The 13,525-nt window shown below is 33.4% G+C and overlaps 1 pseudogene; it reads left to right on the forward strand.

Annotated features, from left to right (window-relative positions):
* The first annotated feature begins 396 nt into the window (after positions 1-396).
* LOC147908490 (uncharacterized) lies at positions 397-2,223 on the forward strand (annotated as a pseudogene).
* Positions 2,224-13,525: the final 11,302 nt, after the last annotated feature.

Below are 13,525 nucleotides of genomic sequence, written 5' to 3' on the forward strand. Positions count from 1 at the left end.
AATATGCCAAAAATGTTACTTAATATTAAATGATATTATGCGCCTATAAAGTATATTTTTTAATGTGTAAATAAAAGACATATATATTTGTTATCTTACTCGTTGTTAAGAATTGGTGTATTCTTTATATAAATTATATTTTATACGATCTATTCAGTTGGGTTAATTATAAATGTAATACAATTTTTTTTTATAATAGTTCTTATCTATTATTTTCTCCAGGTATCATTTATCGACAATTGGAAAATATTCTTACGAATCTCGTAGTGCAGAAGAAAATAAAGGACAAATAGTAGAAAAGGACGAAAAGGTATAGACAAAAAAATATACAAAAAGGAAGTATTAAAAATTTTTTTTTTCAATTTTAATTGTTATTATTAAAAATACGTAATTTTATGACATAGAATCATTTGCTTTGAAACGTTCCATTTCGCGAAAGCGTTTGCAAAACTTGTGCATAAAGTAAAGAAAACAAATAATTTACGTTCTAAAGTAACTTCAAAAAATTGCGAAAAACAATCACTTATTAATAATGATCTTGATGCTTCTGTTTCGAATACTTTAAATGTTTCTAATGTTATTGTGCTCCCAAATCTTTCACATGCGGAATGTACTTTGATTACCACACGTCTTTAATCTTGATAATGTCCAAAATATAATAATATTGATGGTATCGAAAATAATATGCTTGCTATTAACGTTAAAGATGAATTGTCAGAAATATATAATGATACTTATTCTGATAATAATTCATCTTCTGATAATATTACCTTAATTGAGTCATTTCAAGACAGATTGACATCCTGTATTATTGAGAATAATTTTAGTATTGAGAATAATTTTATGTACAAGCTAATAATCTTCTATCTCTTCTACGAACACATCCTTGTTTTCATAATTTATCAAAAGATGTGAGAACGCTTTTAAAAACTCCGAAAATAAAGTTGTTATATCAAAAATAGAACCAGGCGAATATATCCATTTTGATCTAGAAATAGATATTTCTAGTGTTCTTTCGCACTTTCCAATTACATCAATTCCCAATCAATTAAATATAGATTTTAATATCGATGGTTGTTATCTAGACAGATCAGTATTCATATTTGGCCAATCCAGTGTAGGCTCGTAAATATCATGCATACAAAATCAGTAGTTATTGGAATATATAAGGATGCTTCCAAATCAAATGATCCAAATTTATTTTTTAAAAACTTTGTCGCAGATAAGAGAATAATGAAGAATGTATAATGAAGATGTATCTTACCATAGCAAAAAAATTTTCAATATTTAAGAAGTTTTATAGCTAACGCACTAGGTCGTGCTTTTATTCTCAATCATCGAAACCATACCGTCTAATCAATGCTCTCTAAATGTAAAATTTCTGGTATGCGGCATGAAGATCGTTATGTTTTCCGTGATGTAAATGAATAAGCGATGAAGAGTATGTCGCATGTTTAGATGATAAATAAAAATAAAACATAAAAATGGCAATAGTCCGTTGTCGATGTTATCAATAGGAATGGTTTCGCAGGTTTCATTTGAGTATATGTATCTTGTATGCCTGAGAATTATGAAAAAATTATTATCTGCATGGTATATGAGAAGTATTCACGATTTTCAAAGTTGCAAGAACTATTACTGCAAGAACTATTACTTATATAAGCAAACGATTGGAAATACTTAAAGATTATTGTCCATCCGATTTTGCAAAACGTCCTAGGTCACTTAATGTGTATATGAAATATAAAGCCACAGAATTTCGCCAATTTTTATTATACGAAGTGTGGCTATTAAATAACGAGACTGACGCTGTAAAACATTTTATTTTAATTTCATACATATTTACTTATTATCTTCAATATACACCCCTCCTCTATCCCTACAACGCTCTATGCGAATCTTCCATTGTTTGAAACAGTGCTGAAAGTCTTCTTCTGTCAGTTCCTTCAGGATGCGTGCCGCTTTCTCTTTCACAGCTTCAACGGACTCAAATCTTGTTCCTTTTAATTTTATGTTATTTTAATTTAATGTTATTATCCTTTCCAATAAGTTTGGGTCATTTTCGATGACATTCAAAGTGTCAGTACAAAGATTTTTGCGAGCTTCTTGTTGTTCAAACGTGAGAATTTTAGGTACCATTTTGGCACACACTTTTTTCATGTTAAAATTGTTATGTAAAATTTGCCGTACACATTCTTTGTCAATTCCTACAGTTTCACCAATCGCACGAATACTTAACCGACGGTCGGATCGAACCAGATTACCGATTGTTTCGATATTGTCATCCGTTTTTGATGTGGAAGGGCGACCCGGACGTGAATCATCTTCAACGTCTTCTCGGCCGTCTTGGAAACGCTTAAACCACTCAAAAACACGTGCACGTGATAAACATTCATGGCCATAACTTCTTTCAATAAATTGTAAGTTTCAGTAGCGGTTTTTCCAAGTTTCACGTGAAATTTCACAATAATTCGTTGCTCTATTGTTACATCATTTTTCCGGCGAAACAAAAAAACAACTCTAATGCGAAAGAAGGCTACGGCTATACGGATTTGTTTACAGAAGCGAGAGGTACTGCATTCGAAAGAGAAGGCTTCACGCTGAACAGCTGTCGGTCGCTGGCGTTTGGCGCATGCGTACTTCTTCAGCAGCGTCAGTCTCGTTATTTAATAGCTACATCTCGTATGTGCTCCATCGGAGGACAAAACCCAAAGTACTAAAGATGAATTCTTCGATAGGCTTAATGATGTAATAGTATTGGAGACACATGTAAATAATAATGATGGGAGATTTTAATAGCAGAACAAGTAACCAGATAACAAAGCCTTTTTGAAGAAGAGACATTAAACAACAATGGAAAAAGACTAATCAACTTATGTGAATGCAACAGATTAAAAATCACCAACGAATTTTATAAGCACAAAAATGTATATAAATATACTTGGATATAAACTACAAGAAACTTAAAATCAATTATAGATTATATCATAGTTAGACAGACCATATAAATCCAGTTCAGTGATATATGAGTAATGAGAGGAGCAACCTGCGGGTCAGACCATCACATAGTTAGAGCAAAAGCAGTAATATCGTATAAAGGTGGAAAAAATAACATCGAATATCCAAATATTAACCGTCTCGAAGAAGTAAACTATCCTAAATACAATTTGAACAGCTTTATACATGAAAGTGTAAAACAATTATATTGGGTCATCTAAAAAGTATCCACGGTTTTTTGTCACTAGATGTGTGTTGATGGTCATATATCTAGTGACAAAGTGCCGCGGATACTTTTTAGATGACCCAATATAAGAAAAGGTTAAATAATAAGCTTGTTAAGACCATAGCAAGAATATTGTATGTGTACGACAACATAATAACAAGTATACATGAAATAGTAAAAGAAGTTTTGGGGATAAAAAAGAAACAAACCAGTGGAAAAATATGGTGGGATGAAGAGACAGAAGCTGCAGTCAGTGAAAAAAAGAAACACTATCAAAAGGTGGTTTAGCTTCAGATCAGAGGAAGATCAAACACGATATGAAAAGGAAAAAAGAACAACGCGACGAATAATAAATAACAAAAAAAAATGAAATATGACAAAAAATGCAAAAAGATTGATACATATCGGAGGAAGAAAGTGTATAGAGGTCTGGAAATTTATAAGTTCAGTTAAAAAGTCAAGTAAAGAAAAAGTATATTTAAAAACGATAAAGCCAAATGAGTGGGTCCAATACTACACAAGACTATTAGGGGAGAACAAAGAAGTATTTAAGCAAGATCTAAATACATCTAGAATAGAAATACAAGACGGAAACATTAACATTGTACAAACGCAATAGTTATCAAGGAAATAATAACTTATTTTAAAAACGGAAAAGCGAGTGGTCTGGAAGGAATAACAACAGAATTGCTAAAAAATGGAATAGATAAACTGTATAATATGCTTATTAAAGTGTTCAATGAATATCTAAACGATCACCCAGTACCAGACAAATGGAAGACGGCTTACATTACATCAATATATAAAAAAGGAGATCGAACTAAATGTGAAAACTACAGAGGGATATTGGCACAGTGAACAGATTATGTCGAAGAATACCGCGCGACCTAATAGTGGAAGAGTACCAACCATTTAAAGAGGAAGAGCAAACAAGATTTAGCTGGCCGCTCGTATAATGATAACGTATTTTGCCTTAAACAAATAATCGAAAAGAAAGTGGCAACCGTTAGAGAGGACCATATTACATTTGTCAATCTACATAAGATAGTGTCCCTTTGAATAGGCTGTGGGAAACTTTAAGAGCATCGAATATCGACCATACCCTGATAAAAGAGGGGATTTTGGGCGCCCTCCCCCCCTTCGATTTCGCAAGTGGGATCGTGTTATACCTGACGACGTTCAACGGCTCCCCAGTCATAGGGAGAAAAGCATACTTCAGAGAAGAATATATCAGTAACAAAAGACGTAAGCACTAGGCAAGATGCGTTCGGAGAGATGTCTGTGTGCTCCGAGTACGGTGGTAATTTTTAATAAAACTTGTTGCAAGCCATAATATTAGATACTTTTATTCTGTACTTGATGTCATTTTGAGAAACTCTGACAATTATTCTCTTTAAAATTATAAATTGTAGATTTATGAGAAATTCTCCGCAAATGGAACAGTAAAGGACGATATTTGCACGTTTTGCAGATGGTCATAATGGTGTGAATTTGTTAAGTCGGTGAGTCTTGCGAAAAATATCTTTGTGTTTTTCGCAGTTTTTACGATAAAAGCTCGGGTAAAAGCATTCGCGAGATATCGCCTGGAGGGAACAAGAAATTCTTATGTTAATATCACCAATCACGTGAATGCACATGAATAATTAACTTGGCATTTAAAAAAAAAAGCTGAAATGGAATAGATAGCCCCATTGTAAAATTAAAAATAAAATTATACAATATAATTTTCAAATATAGATTTTCTTCTTCAAATTATCTTTTAAACTATCATAAAAAATATATACATATATATATCATACAAATATTATTTAACAATTCAACAATTTTTTAATGATTACAGCTATATTTACGATTACTATTTTAGTGAAGCTAAAATTTTAAGCTATTTTTTTATTAGGGAGTGTGTATATATATTAATGAAAATATTAATTATTATATAATAAGAATTATTATATAATAAGAATTTCTAATGATTAATAATTATTGTACGATAAATTTTACAGCACAGAATACATTATCACAAAAAAATTGTTAGAAACAGAAAAATTATTATTAAATTAATAATTTTGAATATTTTAGAATTTTAAATTAATAATAATTTTTATGTAACGTGGGAGATAAAAATTAAAGGTGCCGACCGGGATTGAATTCGGGATCCTTCGCCGCTTTCATCCACTTAACAGACTTTTTTTTTTACTATTTTCGATCTCCTGTTAATACCGGCGTTGGCCATCGGGGGCCCTTCTCTTCTTGGCTCGGCCAATGGACATGCACTACTACTTTACTTATTCTCGTACTGAAGTGCGAATGCCCACCAATGCCGGCCGGAGCCATGTACGAATTATCGGCCCTTCTTGGTAATGTCATAGCTCACAACATGCTGCCTAGGAACTCGTTACCACCGTACTCGGAGCACACAGCATCATCTCTCCGAACGCATCTTCCCTAGTGCTTACGTCTTTTGTTACCGATATATTCTTCTCTGAAGTATGCCTGCCTTTCTCCCTCTGACTAGGGAGCCGTTAAACGTCGTCAGGTATAATAACACGATCCCACTTGCGAAATCGGAGCGGGGCGCCCAAAAAATCCCCTCTTCTTTCCTCTGGAACTGGAGACAGAAAAACTGAGATGAAGCCCTGCCAGGATTCGAACTTGTGATCCTTCGCTCTCAAGCCGAGCTGTTAAGCACGCTTGCCCACGACGACACCACAGGTTGTGTAACTATTTTTATGCCCTATTAATCTCATCTCGGCCTTAAGGTCCTATATTCTTATCATAATTGATTTTATTAATAATTGTAATTCATTTATTACATTGAATAAAAAATTAAATCTCATTACCTCTTGTTAAAAAAAAGAATTACTGCTTTTTTATTTAATAGTAATTCATACAATTATTATGCGTAAACTTATAAAATTCAAAAGCGGTAAAGGAGAGATTTTTAGATAATATTTGCATAATTTTATTGAAATATTCTTTGTGTGCTTACAATCTCTTTTGCATTTAACATTGTTTACAAGTCACATATCTGATTGACGATAGTAATTTCATAATAACCTATTAATTGTCATCGATTAATTGCTTGTACTCACGTGAATAGAGAAATCTTATTTACGATATTGTAGCCCACATCATACGTAAATACCGTTAAACGAGATAATTAAATCAAGCTGATACGAAATGCATTCCTAATATTTATTGATTGAACATTATCTAATCTAACTTACCGTATCACATATTCGTATTTCGATACTGTGTATTTTCAGTAAGCATAAATTATGCAATTATGATACAGACAACTACATATGCTTTCGATAACATAATAAAATTGAAATTTGATGTAAAATTTATACATTGATTAATCTTGGAAATTAAAATTTTTTTCAAGCTCTTTGTCTTTTTACTGAAATTAATTATATTTTCTTCAATAACTATAATGATAAAAAAAGTTACAATGATATTAAAATATTGTAAATTATGGAAATCATATGATATATATATATATGATTTCGATGGAGATCTGTTTTTGAAACCAGCCTGTATTCGCGCACGATTCGTGGATTCGTCACGCGGTCTTCAATAATTTCATCACAGCCAACGATCGATATGGTTGCTACACGAGATTGCGTTCGGACGATGACAGAGTTAATTACGTTCTTTCGACGCGATAGCTGCTATACATTGCACGTGTTTCGAGCAATCTGGAATACCGAAACATGGGACTTTTGTTATTCTTGTTTGGCGCAATCGCGTTTAGACGCATTGTCTGCGTTGTTTGATTTAATTTGATTGGCAAATGTAATCATGGTAGCGTGTGGAAAAATTCGAATGCGAAATGTTTTATATTCAAACTGTTTAGATATGCTCAAACATTTTAAATAGATATTGAATGTTAAAATATTATTAATATATGTATATAAAATATCTCATTCTCTATTCCATTGAATTATCTTTGCAAAATAATTTACTTATATTTTTATATTTATATTTAAATGCTGTACGTAAAACATAATGCTGATATAATTATTTAGGTATTTAATAAGATGTTTTTATCTTAACATCGGGAAAATGATTAAATTTTATTTTCTATATAATAAGTACAGCATAACATCGGGAAAATGATTAAATTTTATTTTCTATATATAATAATAAGAAAAAAAAATTATATCGTCATATGAACTGCGTCCTTTCTTCTACAAAATTTATACGAGGAATCAAATTCTCTCATCAAAATAGGAAATCAGCTAACGGAAAGATTTAAAGTGATGAAGGAATTAAGGCAGGAATGCTATATTTCACGAACAATATTCAAAATATATATCGCAGAAAGCACACAAACAGTGAAAAAGGAAAGTAAAAGACATGGAGATAAAAATAAATAAGAACTATCTATATATATATATATATATATATATATATATATATATATACTTGTATATATATATACTTTACTTTGTCAATGATTAGGCAGTGATTATTAATGACAAGGAAGATATAGAATACATAATGAGAAAACTCATCGAAGAATATAATAAATAGGAACTTTCAGTGAATATCCAAAGAACGAAATATCTATGTATACCAGGTGTATGCATAAATTTTTTCCGGTTTAACTAAGAGATGGCGCGAAAGTAGCCAGCGAAAAGTACGCAGTACGTATTAATTTGACACATATGCCATTTTGTTCGTCTGACATTTAACTACAAACACACACAAGTTGAGTCCGCCAAAAACTAGCGTCTTTGTTTTATCGTTCAGTGATCATGTCGAGTTTTGTGCCTGAAAAAGAACATTTGCGGCACTCATTGCTTTTTTTATTTAATCAAAAGAAAAAGGCTGTTGAAAGTCATCGTTTGCTGGTAGAAACATATGAACACGCTCCATCGATTAGAACATGTGAGACATGGTTTCGACAATTTAAAAATGGTGATTTCAATGTGAAAGACAGTGAACGCTCTGGTAGACCACAAAAATGCGAAGACGAGCAATTGCAGGAGTTATTGGATGAAGACTCAACTCAAACTCAACGGCAATTAGCAGAAGCATTACATATATCACAAGAAACAATCAGCAGACGTTTACGAGCAATAGGAAAGATCAATAAACTCGGTAAATGGGTCCCACACAATTTGAATGAACATCAAATGGAAAATCGCAAAGTCACTTGTGAAATGCTGCTTCAACGCTACGAAAGGAAAATTTTTGCATCGAATTGTGATGGGTGACGAAAAATGGATTTATTTTGAAAACCCGAAGCGGAAAAAATCGTGGTTTTCACCTGGCGAAGCCGGTCCATCAATACTAAGGCCAAATCGCTTCGGCAAGAAGACCATGCTCTGTGTCTGGTGGGACCAGAGCGGTATTGTGTATTATGAACTCTTGAAGCCCAGCGAAACCGTTAATACACAACGCTATCGCCAACAAATGATTAATTTAAACCACGCATTAATCGAAAGACGACCGGAATGGGCCAGAAGACATGGCAAAGTGATTTTGTTACACGACAATGCGCCGTCTCACACAGCAAAATCAGTGAAAGACACCTTGAAATCGCTTGGATGGGACATCCTTCCGCACCCGCCGTACTCCCCAGACCTGGCGCCATCTGACTATCACCTCTTCGCATCAATGGGGCACGCGCTCGCAGAGCAGCACTTCAGCAATTTCGAGGAAGTTGGAAAATGACTCGACGAATGATTTGCCGCAAAAGACAAGCAGTTTTTCTGGTATTCATAAATTATCTGAAAGATGGGCGAAATGTGTAGAAGCCGATGGCCAATACTTTGAATAAAAAAAAAATTAATTTCCCTTGAAAATTACGTGTTTTTTTTTACCAAAAAACCGGAAAAAACTTATGCATACACCTGGTAGTGTTATGCGCCTTTCGGCGCAACAATGAGAAATTTAGGGATTCGATTTGCCTTAAGAATTGGGACCCATGGGATGAGCGCAGAGAAAGATAGAAAGAACAACACTTCATTACTTTTCACAGATTGTATTCAAAATAATTCCCCTTTTTAATTACGTTCATTGAAATACTTTTCCCTTTTGGCTTATACTTATTTACAATCGAGGCGTTGATTTAGTGTAACAATGTTAATTTAACTTTGTTAATAATTATGATCACTCGTTTAATAATGATCACTTATCTTGTTGTTCGTGCTCGCGATGACTTGAGGCGGTTGGTATTGCGTATGTAATAAGACACTCACCATTCGCAACGCGCGTAAAGCCGGTTCTACATTAGTTGCAAGCTGATTACAAGTTTATTGCGACAGCTAATATGAAATGTTGATTTCAAAATGCAAGCTTCAGATTGGCTGTCGCAACGAACTTGCGATCAGCTTGCAACTAATGTAGAACCGGCTTAACGTGTCTGTTGTATTTGTTTTTCGTGCGAAATTCTCCGGCCGGCAATTAAGCGGTCGAATTTAAGAAAGTGCGCGGTATCTTATTATCGCGTTTTTTGATGATTGATATGACCATATTTGGTCATGCCCGGCGACGAATATCGTTCGCGCGTCGATCGCCAAATCTGCAGTCTTGCATTTCCGCAGCTCGTTGCCATGCCGAAATGCAAGGCTTACTTGTGGTAGCTACAATAGGATCAAAAGCATCTCAACTAGAATTGGAAAATAACAAGAAATCACTTCATGCAATGAATACAAGTAGGAGTAATACGTAGGCTGCTGGAAAAGTTTCTGCAAATAATATGAAAAAAAACATGTATTTATGTAAAATTCGGTAAATGGCTTTATTATTTTTCGAAGTATTCGCCTTTAAGATCGATACATTTTTGCATACGCTCGAACCAATTTTCGAAGCATTTTTTCACTCTGAGGCTGTAACCTTAGAAATCAGTGTACGAAATGTTTCAACACTACTTCAAGTGACTCAAATCGCTCACCACGCATCTTCTTTTTAATGTTTGGGAACAAAAAGAAGTCATTAGGTGATAAATCAGGTGAATACGGACAATGAGTCATCAATTCGACATTTTTACTGGATAAAAAATCAACGATTGACGAGCTGCGTGACAGCTGGCGTTATCATGATGAAGGATGATGCGACGATTTCGTTTTTATTTTACGTAATTCATTTATGACTTCTGGCAAACAAATTGTTGTATACGAATCAGTATTTACAGTTCTTCGATCTTCTAAAGCCACGGTTGCCAAGTGTCCGGTATAACTGAAGAAATAAGCAATCATTTGCTTGGCAGCACTGCGTGAACGAACAACTTTTGTTGGTTTCGGTTCATTTTGAAATACCCAAACAGTGGATTGTTGTTTACTTTCGGGCTCATAGAGAATAGATCCATGTTTCGTCCCCAGTAACGATTTGTAGAATTTGACCGACTTCGGTTGAATTTCTTGAGCATTTCTTTGCTCCATTTAACACGAGCCTGTTTTTGAGCTTCTGTCAAATTGTGCGGAATCCAATGACTGCAATGTTTCCGTACGCTCAAATGATCATGCAAAATCGTATTGCTTTCATGTCAATGCCTAAGGATGCCTGAATCTCGCGGTATGTCATATGCCGGTCTCGCTCAATCATTTTACGCATAGCATCAACATTAGTGGCAACAACAGACATGGATGGACGATCTTCACAGAATTCGTCACAAAGAAAGGTATGTCCACACTGAAATTCGGCAAACCAATTATAAAGTCCTATTGGTCCTATTGGATGGAATGCTTCATCCCCAAAACCCAAATGAAGTCGATCGATGCATTGTTTTGGAGTTAGATTACATTTGTAAAAAATCATTGTCCGAAAATTTTCATGCGAAATTTTCATGTTCTCACAAAATAACTTCTTTTAAAATACTATGCAAACAAAACTAGTTGGTTTGGATACAAACTGTCAACTGAATTATAGGTTAAAAACATCTAATTTTATGGATATGATAGTAGCAGAACATTGGCGTCACTGAAAGTATTAGATTGCAGAAACTTTTCTAGCAGCCTACGTATTTAACAATTTAGAAACGGACGAATAGGAAATCCAATTTATAATTACACAGGCAAAAAGAATCATATCTTATCTAAATGAGATACTGTGGAATAAGGAGATTTCAAAGAAAAGAAAGTTTAATATATATGAAACACTAATTAAGAATAATCTATTATATGGAGTAGAAACTTGAAGAATAGGGTAAAGTCGACTATTACGAGATACATTTTTTTAATGGCTTGTAATTTATTTAATTTATAACCTGAATTTCTAGTTTCACGTCAAATTTATGGGAAATATATTTAAGTTTTATCGCCAAAAGTTAGCAGTCGATAATAATTATACTTTGTTGTATGTGAAAGTTTTTATCAAAAAAAAGATTTTGATCATTAAAAAAAAGGATTCCTAATATGAGACATAAGGATTTTTTTGTATGAGGTGGTATATCATAACGGGAAACTAAGAAAAAAATAAAGATAAGCTTTTTATACATGCTTTTATTATATTACATATAAGTAGGAACAAAGAATTTAAATGTTATACATAATAATTATATCATTTTTCGATGTATGTAAGTATGTGTGTATACGTGTGTGAGTAATCTTAACAATAGAATCGTCATTTTTAACATTTCGTGTTCGATGGCATGCTTTAAGACATAAAATTGTTTAGATGTTCTCATATTAACTAGAAATATCTTGAGTATTTCATATTACGACTTTCATGCCATGCAGTTTCACAATCACCAAATCTAATCTTTACAATTAAAAAAAATCATTATATTACGTGTTTTCCTATGAATACAATCGATTCTATCACTGCATGCAGATTTTATTACTCAATATTTATTTTTGTATTATAAAACAAGATTTAAAGATTAACCTCAATAAAATTTGACAACATTCAATTTCATAAATCTTTTTTTGCAACGACTACATGCAAGATCTAATAATGAATTTTCTACTAAACAGGTTTCACGCTAAGAATAAATAATTCATGATAGAATCAAACACATGTGCTTGTTAGTTTAACAGAAACCCCGCTATATCATATTAGGAACTTATACCATAATAGACGACTTTGCCCTAACACAAAAATATCAGGGAAAAATAGAAGCGATCGAAATAAATGCTATTAGACGATCATTGAGAATATCTAGGAGAGACAAAATTAGAAACGAAGTGGATCAAACGAATGGGCATATAAGGTATATATTAACAGAAACATAGAAAGAAAACAGCTGATCTGGTTCGTACACATAAACCATATAGAAGAGACTGCCTAAACAAATAATGAGATGGCAACGAACAGAAAGAAGAAAGCGTGACAGGCCAAGACAAAGCTGGAGGCTAGGAGTGACAAAAGCAATCAGCGCTAGAAACCCGAATGAGAAACAAACACAAAACCAAAAGGAATGGAGTTTAAGAATCGGACAACGGCGAAAGACGTTATAAACTGAAATATATATATATATATTGAAAATTTATAGTTTACATTACGTGCACTATAGATTTTCAGTACAGGCAGTAAATTTTGGGACATAGAATAAAATTATAAAGTAAAATTATACAGTATATGTTACGTGCGCTATAAATTTTCAGCACCAACAGTGAATATTGGATCGCACCCTTAGTGAAGTTTTACACTTCACATTTGAAAATGCGCGTGGGTTTTGATATGTTTGCCTCATTCGTGCTCTATTGATCGTACTCTTATTATAGGTACTTTGGTGATGCGTTCGGAAAGATGCTATTAGCTCTACTTCTGTCATTCAATCTTTGTTATTTATTAGATGTAAAACAAGAACAGAATGACAAAAATAGCGTTAATAGTGTCTCTCCGAACGTATTTTAAGCCAAATCAATGCGTTCTTTTCTAAATGAAGACTATTCCTCGAATGCGCAATTTAAAGATACTGGCCCGTATTCAGAATGCACTTACGATGTTAGCGCGCTAACATGTTATAATTTACGTTACGCATACTAGAATTTTAGAGATAAAAGTGCGTTTTTATCAAGAAAAGCGTGTTTTGAATACGGACCACTAATTTACCAAGGTAGTTTTTAATGTCCACAGAATGAAAAGGAAGAGATCAAATATATGGGAATGGAAAGCTGGGCAGCGATCATGTAATTTCGAACAGAAAATTTCACTTTTCATAATTCCGCTCATTCAGATTCCGCGTGAACTTTTCCGAGTGGTCATGAAGGATTTGTAAAAAGTAAAATTACTAAACATGCAACGATATCCATGGTGGAATAAAAGTAGAGGTGTGCTGTTGCGCAAGGAGATTAACTAATGACGATAGTGGAACAAGTGGCCCGCCATGTTAATATATCAGCCAAT

Source organism: Acromyrmex echinatior, chromosome 9 (genome assembly GCF_024713525.1).
Source record: "Acromyrmex echinatior isolate Ae372 chromosome 9, ASM2471352v2, whole genome shotgun sequence".
In the NCBI taxonomy this organism is placed as follows: domain Eukaryota; kingdom Metazoa; phylum Arthropoda; class Insecta; order Hymenoptera; family Formicidae; genus Acromyrmex; species Acromyrmex echinatior.